Here is an 8807-nt window from a genome sequence, read left to right as displayed (position 1 = left end):
CGTGCTGGCGCCTGCTAGAAGCACTCCCTGATGCAGGGTGCAGCTTCCAGTTTTTCACTGAAAATCCCCATTTGCAAGCAGGCGCAACCTTGGAGGGGGAATCGCTCTTCTGCCCGTGCTTCAGAGTGCCGGAGCATCCTGCTTTCAGCTTTTCAGCCAAATTTCTGCTTTTAGGCACATCCTAACCAGCCACAGTGGATGCACACACGCACGCACCTCCAGCTGCCTGGACCTGGTGGGTAGTGCCCCAAATTAGCCAACACACGGTTTTGCTCCTTACTTCCAGCGCTCAAACTCACCGTCCGGAGCCGAGCGTGCTGGGAGCGGTTTGAACCTCGAGCCAGACGGCCAGACGCCAGAGGGCAACGTGATCGTGCAGGCTATTAATGACAGACCGTGAGCACTAATTAATTTGTTCGTGTGTGCAGCGAGTGCCTCTGGAGCTCAGCTGCATGCCCGTAGTGCTGTGAGCTGCTCCTCTGGGATGCACTGACACGAGGTCTGTCCCCGTACCAGTGCCCTAAGGCACAGGAGGCTCCAGGCTGATTTTCTTTAAGTTTCACAGTTTTTAGTTGCCTTTTAAGCAAAACCCATGAAATATAAGCCCAACTGCAATTTGGAGAGGCGTCACTGCCCATCGTGCACCCCCCGTGCTGGCTGTGGGGATCCACAGGAAGGGAAAGGCACGAGCTGGAGTGGGGCAGATGCCTTCACCCCGACTCCTGCATACCAAGACCCCACCACCTTGAGCACTGCACATCGGAAACACCACCACAGCTGAGTTTTGACCACGAACGAGATAAAATAGTTTACCCGTCTCAGCGAAGAGCTGGTGAGAAGGAAGGACAGAAGAGCCAGGAAGCATCTGCAGGGGTCAAGTCGTGTCTGTGCCCCGCTGTCCCCTTCCAGAGTGGCTGCCAGCCCCTCGGTGTCCCAGTGCTGGGGTGTCTGGGCGGGCAGTGCCATCAAGGAGACAAACCTGTCAAGAGATGAAGCAGGAGGGCTGCCAGCTTGCTTGCCTCCTCAGGGAATCCTCCATTAGCAGCTCTGAGCGACCAGTGTCATTTATGCTTTTGCCCCATTGATTTTTCCCTCTTTCGGAAAGAGCCAAGGTGTTCCCAGGCTGGAATCCCTGCACAGGTCTCCTTCCCACTCCTCAGTTTTAAGTCTTATCTCAACCAGTTCCTCCCTGCTTTATACATGGAGCCTAGTCTCATTTTGATTTTTCAAATTGTATTTATGGTTTCCTAATTAGGGGAAGAGTCATTGCAGAGATGGAAAAACAGATCCAGAGCAGGGGGAGCTGGTGTCCCGGGGGTGCGCACAGTGGGTGAATTCATTAGACATGTAGACATGAGTGCCTGGAGTGAAATCCTCCTTACCGCCCCCCTCCCCCCCCAAACCAGGCACTCGAACTTAACAAAATTATCCTTACTGTTCTGGATCTGCAAATCATCAGATTTGGGATTAATTGGAGGAGCTTCTTGTCTGCAGTGCTGGTGCCCAGAGCCCGTCCCCAGATGGTCTGCGCCAGTCCAGTCCGATCAGGTGCCTGCACGCAGATAAATGCCAAGCCCTTTTCAGGCTAGATAGAAGGGGAAGAAAAAAATAAGATGCAACACTGGGAATAAACCTTTGCTTGGGCTGAGATTCTGAGGAGCAACTCGAGGGCAGGAAGATTTAATTTCTGCTGTGAGGTCTGCAAAATTTGGCAGTGAGGACGAGGGACACGTCTGTGTGAGCAGTGGGCAGGGAGCTGCTGCTCCTGACCGCCCTCCGGTTTTATTCCTTGTCCTCGTGCAAGCCCATTTAGGTCTGCAGTACCAGGAAGGATAAATAGAAGCACTTATTGGTTTTATTGGCACTGGGCATCACTGCATAAAGCTGCACTGCATCTTCTCTCCATCCAGGGCTCCAGGAAAGCTCTCGGAAACGCCTGCGTCCTGCTGGAGCCGTATTTCTTCAGGGACTGGGAGGTCTCAGGGGGAGACGTGCACAGCGGCTGGGAACTGTAGCACAGGCTTGGGGCTGAGCTCTGCTTCCAGAGACAGCAAGGAGACAGGTCTGCTGGCATTGGTGACACCCAGGGTCACCTTTTCCCTTAAAACCACAGGGCACCCAAGGGCTCAGGAGCAGATGAGCGCGTGGAGAACCCCCCCAAAAAGGCTCCCGTGCTGATTGTTTCCATCTTCCTGGCTGCAAGTGCAGGAAAGCAGACTTTCCCTCTGTCCCTGTGGGTACAAGCAGACACACAGTGAGCTGCACGATGTGGGCTGCTTCCCCAGTCCTGCTCGGGGCTGCATGTGACTGAGCAGGTAAGCAGGGCAGGGTGATCTACAGCAGGAGGTTTGGGTGCTGCCAGGTGACTTCCAGCAAATCACACTGCCTGCAAACACTTCAGTTCCCCTGCTGTAAAACAAGCACAATAACGTTTAGGTACCTTGTAAAACTCCTCATCCACGGGGAAGGAAGTGCGAGGCAGCAGCACTTCCCCAGCCCCTCGTTAATGGCTGGATATATTTCTCCTTTACAACACGTGTTCGCCTGCACTCTTCGCTCGGATTCCCAAAAGACACCTTACAAACATTAACTCCGGCCCTTGTTTACTTCTCTTTCAGATACGAAAGCCCCAAAACGTTTCCAGGGGGACAATTTTCCCCCCCTTGGCTATCTTTCCATCAGAAACAGAGCCTTCTGCTTTGCTGCACGGCTGTCTCACCTGCAGCCCTGTACCCGGGGCCGCTGCCTTCCCTGCCCGGCTCCTGGAGATGTCGGGAAGGAATTTTGCAATGCCTTGCTCGGCACATTTACTAGATAGATAATCCTGCCATGCTGCTCATGTGCATGCCCACACGCACCTTCAGGAGGCTCTGCAGAGCATTCTGTATTGCACAGTATTTTTGCTTAATGCTCATCATCTGGGGGCAAGCAGGGCTTTTGGGACCTGCAGCACCGGGCGATGCTGTCTGCAAAAGGCACGCTGGCAGCAGGACTGGCTGCGTGGGGCTGAATCCCCTCTGGATCCCCAGGACTGGCATGGTTCAGGAGGAAAATACAACATAAGGAGGATTGTTTCATTTCTCTTGAGCTGCTGGCATACCTGCCCGGTGTTTCCCAGGCAGGATAGGGGTCCCCAGCCTGGCACAAACCCCCCTCCCTGCTCCCAGCACAGTCCCAGGGTGCTGCAACGGAGCCTCCTGGAAGCAGCATCATTAACCCGCCTGCCACTGCAGCCATCAACCAAGCCCCAAGGCAAACGACTCCACCGTGGCCACGCAGGGTTTACGCTTGCCCTAGTCTAGCTCTATATTGTGCAACAGAGATGGAGCTTTTCCAGCAGCCCCAGCTTCTCCTGGGTGCTAAAACCGTGCCTTTGCACACCAGCATCTCCAGGACGGGCAAGACCACTCCCCAGCCCTCCCCTAAACCCTGCTCTGACTCGTATCCTGGCGGTGCCCCATGGGACCTGCCCCATTCTTGCTCAGGACAGAGCCTGGCTCGTGCCAGCAGTGCCCAAGGCAGGATGCAGCTCACTGCCCACACCTTCTGCCCACGGGCTGCCAGCCCTTGCCTGAGCAATGTGGTAGGTTTACCATGTTCAGGTCTGCATCTAGCTCGGTTTCCTACATGGGCCGTGGACCTGTGTTGTCTTTTCAGTGGGCCTCTCCTATGCTCATAGTAGCTTTGTCTCCGCTCCTGTCTCCTGGATGGAATTTGGATCCAGGCCATTGGCTGCGTCTTGATTTTTTTGCAGCTGGTCCCATCTCCTGCTGGGTTCATCGCCTCGCCTTATCTCTGGCTGCTGACAGTCCCCGTCCTGCGCCCTATGTCCCTAACCAGGCACCATTTGGCTGAGTGCTGCTGGTGCTGGTACGAGTCCTGCTGGGGATTTGGGAGCTGCTCGGCCTTTTTGGGTTAGAAGCAGCCTTATTTGGGGGCACGGTGCAGAAGAGAGGCATCTGGGGGGTCCAACCCCCCACTGACACATGCCTGGAGTCTGGCCCCACGTCCCCCCAGTGGACCACGGAGCTGCTACCTAGGGACCATCCCCGCAGAGACGGGAAGGAGGAGGAGCAGAAAGGGAGCTGAGCGAGAGCGAAAGGGAGACACCAGCATCTGCTCCTCGTTCTGGGAGCCTGTGCCAGCAGCAGAGGCTTGGCGGTGGTCTCGCTCCCCAGCGGAGCTGCAGGCTCTGCACGGGGCAAGGAGCAGGGCTGGCATGTGTCTGCACGGCTGCTGCTCATCGATTTCGATGCCAGGGAGATGATTGAAAACCCAAAGGTTTTCAATCTGTCAGGTTTATCAGCCCCAGTCTCTTCCTCGGCCCTGACCTCCAGCTCTTCCTGGTAAATTAATCCCCCAGGAGAGGACAGAGCTTCCTGAGGTCTTCTGCTCTGTGTCCCAGCAGGATGGAGCCCAGGAGGTGCTTGTGCCCAGCGCCCTGCTTGCCCCTGTTCCTCCACCTCCACCGCACACACCTGGATCTCCTCGCTCCCTTTGCCAGCTCCTTTCAGTGCTGGATGCTGAAGCCTCCAGGACGCCGTGGTCTCCTTCATTCAGTTGATGCTCCCGGTTGCACAAAACAGCCCGAGGGCTCAGCAGGCTGCTGCCCATCTCATACCAGCCCCTGGAGATGCAGCTGGCCCTGGCCTTGCACAGCAAACCCTCTGAAGCAGGGGAGAGAGCTGGGTGGGATCAGCAGAGGCTGATCAGGAAGGCAGAAGCACAGCAAGCCAGCACAGCTGCCCCACCAGCTGGGTGATGAGAGTTGATTCATTTCATTTTATTATCCCTGGTGTGGCCTCAGCTGAGGCTTCCCCTCGCTTCTCACGCATGCTACAGGCTCCTGGGCTTGGAGCAGCCCATGCAGCATCTGGCTCGGTGAGCAGGGGGCTGCGCTCTCCTCTGGCCCTGCTCTGTTTGTGTCCTGCCCCAGATCTCCCCATTCCCCATCAGGGATCACCCGTGGCTACGCAGCTCCTGCAGGATGAGCTCCTGCAGGCTTTCTGCATGGCCCCTGGGTCTTTTGGGTTCAAATCTCCTCGCTGGAAAATCGCCAGTTTGAAAAAAAGGCCAAGCCCGTCTGCAGGAAAAGGTTGACTTCAACTCGTTTCAGAAGAAAAAAAAAATGATGACAAGTTCTAAATGGCTCTAAATCACCGTGGAAGGCTTCAGACAGACAAATGTAGGTGGTTCAGGCTGAGTTCTTCCTGGGCAATCAGTGATGGGGAAAGCTCATGAAGCTTTCCACCCTGCTTCAAGAGAGAAAAATACTTGAGGGAAGGTTGCTGCAGAGGAGGAATGGTGACTCCTGTCCAGGGCTGCTCCCAGACTAACCTCGTGCTCCCCTCATGGCAGGGCAGCCCCCGAGAGCAGCATCAGCATGGCATGGGTGATGGATCCGATGGATCCCCTTTTACATACCATCCCCGCACCAGGCTGGTGCAGCCCAGAGATAAAGCCCCTTAACGCCAGAGGTGAGCACCAGGTGTGGGGGTTTCTGCCCTGTGTGGGACAGGGGAAGTGGCATTTCTACTCGAGCAAAGCCTTTCCTTTGAGCAGCACTGCCTGGCCAGTGCAGCAGGGGATGGGACGTGGAGCAGGTCCCGCAGCCAGCACTGAGCAGTGTGCTCATCAAAAGGTTCCCATAGGGCCAGGAGAGGACAGAGCGAAAAATGGAGCCATCAAAGCAGGAAATGCCAAGCCCACCGAGCCCTCAACCTTTTCACTCTGGATTAATGTGATGGTGCCCTCGAGGGATGGGCATCCCAGCTCAGCCTGCTGCAGTTACACTCTGTGGGTCTGCGGTCAGCAGCCTTCAGCTGCACCTCTGCACGGCTTTACCAAAGCGGTGCCCCCCCAGAGGTCCAGGAGGGGCTGGGCTGGGACATTCCCCTGCTTTCCAATGGTGCACAGCTCTGAGAGACACTGGACCCTTGCAAAAGTCTCCTTCTTGAGCCCTTTTTTCCCACACGGGTGACAGGACTGACGTAGGTCCCTGCTGGGCTGGTGCGCACCCAGGTTTCTCCTGGAGATGCTGATGACCATGGCAAACTGCCACCACACAAGGTTCTGTCACCTCCAGGTTGCTGAAAACCTTGCTGCTGGGAAGCACCTCGTGGTGGCCGAGAGGATGGATCTCCCAGGAGAAGGCTCTGCAGACCTCTCTGCCCTAGGACATGGAGCAGAGCTCCCCAAAGCCCCGGCGCCCTGAGCCTGCATGGTCGGGATCAGTCATCCCTGGTGGTGGAAGGAAACCTGGGAGAGCACTGTTGTAACACACCCTTGGGCTGTGGGTGGGGATGGGGAGACTTTCACAAATTCTTTGCACTTCCCAAATTACTGTTGGCCTGGGTTCCCCCCTTTCCCTGGCCCGTGTTTCACGCCCTGCGTGCTCGCTCTTTGCTGCCCAGGGAGCAATTACGTTTCCCACACTCCTGGGTGGGGATGCGAGGCAGTGCCCAAGCTTTAATAAGAACCTGGAGCACCAAAGCAGGAGCTGCTCCTGCCTACAAGCGCCTGCCAGACGGGCTCCGCCAGCCTTGGCATGTTCTGCACGTGGCAGGAGGATCAGAGACCTCCATGCTCTGGGTCCACGTTGCCAGCTCCAGGGCCTGAGGAAAACCCCCAAGCAAGCCTGTTTGGGCACCGGGGGGAAAACCCAGGATGGACCCCTGAAACATCACTCCTGGCGGCAGTGGGGATGGGCACAGCCTTTCCAGTCTTGCAACAGCCCTTCTGGTGCCACCCCGTGTGAGATGGCCCCACGACGGTCTGCTAGGTCTGGGGACAAAAGGCAGCAAGCTGGGAGCCTCTGCACCAAGGAGGCAGGAGGATGGGTCAGGGGAGGTGGCTCCTGGTGGCACAGGGCAGGTGGCACCTGTGGCTGTGGTGGCTGCGTCGCTGTGGAGCTTCACAACCTGGAACCGGCGTGTGCTGAAGCCATTTTGTCCCCGCGCATCTTTATTTCTGGGCTGTCTGTATCTGGGGGCGGCGAGTGAGCTGGGTTTCTAATGAATGTGAAATTCTCCCTCTTGCTGCAGCACTTTGCCAGGGACCATGTTATTTCATGTATCTAGGTCAAGCGTATTCCTCCTTTTGTAGCGTGTCGCAGGGGACGCTGCCCTTCCCTGCCATCCAGACACGCTCGGGGTTTTGTCATCTCTTTCCAGGATGACTGCCAACGCTGGCTATGGAGAGTTTGCTTCCCAAAGCAGGATCCTCTTCACTCTCACATTGGGAGTTTCGTGCAGCATTCTTGGGCTCAAACCTTCGAGCTGAAGGCAGGAGCAAGGCAAAATAGAGGCCAAAGGCGCCCAGGAGCAGCCCGCCATGGTGGGCTGTCTTCTCGAGGCCACCCTGCTGCAGAACCAACAGGTCTCAGTCCGTCCCCATCCTCTCTGGCAGCCCTGAACTTGTTATTTGTCACAAGGAGGAGACCGACAGCTTTCCTAGCCCCTCTGCTGGCTGCTGGTAAGCCTCTCCCAGCACAGCTTGTTTGCAGAAACGAGGGGAGGTTTGGAGTGCAATAACCTTCCTCATCAACATGCTGTTCCTCTCGCCTGCTCATGTGGCTTGTTATGGGGAAGCTAAAAATAGAGCGGTGAGCTGGCTTTCGTTTCGCACGGAGAAATTAAAAGAAAATGTTGGGTTGCGCTTTCATGGAGAAGCGTTCCCAAATGTTCTTGTTTCTGTGTCACAAACTATAAATAGCGGCTGGTCTTCAGAAGGGACCATCCGGGCAGATGTCTGGGGCAGGTGGCGTGGGCCTGAGCCCTGCTGGCGCAGATGGCTGCTTCTGGCCACCTTGCCACCAGTGCTCGTGAGCTGCTGTTGCTGCTGGGACGGGCTCAGCCTCAGCTGCAGCGCCTTTCGTGGTGAGATCTCTGCACAGCAAAATAGGAGAGGTGCTGGGACCTGGCGCTGCCCATCCGTGAGCTTTGGGAGGTGAAGACAGCTGCTACCGACAGCAGCTGTGCCACCAACGAGGAGCAAGAAAACAATAGCTCCCGGGTAGATGTGCCCTGCTTTCCCTGCTTGCTAGCTGATTCCCTTCATGGGGTGTGAAAATATCTGTAAAAGCAGGTTTTCCCACCTCAAGCCATGGCAGCTTGTCACTGGGGGCACCCAGCCACCTCAGCCACTTGTCGCACACCTTGCCCTTTTGGTGACACCTTCGTGCATCCAATGGGTTCGAGAAAACCCTTGTGGAAAGCTCTGCTGCTGATTTTCCTTTGGCTATTGCTGATGGGAAGGGCGGTGCAGACCCCGCAAGGCGTGACGGACCGAGCCCCCGCCGTGCGACCAGCACAAAGGCAAAGGGTTTGCAAAACGCCCGCCAGCCGAAGTGCTGATATAGCAAGAACATGCTTTCCCCGAATAGTTGAGAATAATGACCAAATTGCTCCAAATCAAAGCTGGCAATTTGCAAACAGAATTGCCGTCTGAATTCCTCACATGAGTCACTGGCCCGGACTAGCTTGCCGGGTGCTAATCCTCTTATTGCACCAGAATCAAAGGCAGTTCAGGGAAACTTTCTCCTTTCAAAGGCTGGTGTGAAGATGCCACAGATGCCTCCTGTTCACTTTCCACAGCACACTCCTACGCTTGTCTCAATTGCTCATCCCTATTGAGACCGGGAGCACCTCTCCCACTCCTGCAGGCACCGGGTCTCCCACCTGAAGCTTGTTCTCACCACCACCGACTGCCTTGGTGCACGGCTTCATCTCACGTGGAGCTTCATCTCATGTGCTGACACCCTCCAGGTGCTGCTGCTCACCCCAAACGTCGGGATCCCAACATGTCCT

Source organism: Netta rufina (genome assembly GCF_964035555.1).
Source record: "Netta rufina genome assembly, chromosome: 12".
NCBI lineage: Eukaryota > Metazoa > Chordata > Aves > Anseriformes > Anatidae > Netta > Netta rufina.
The sequence above is the reverse complement of the archived record's forward strand: the minus strand, read 5'-3'. Positions refer to the sequence as shown.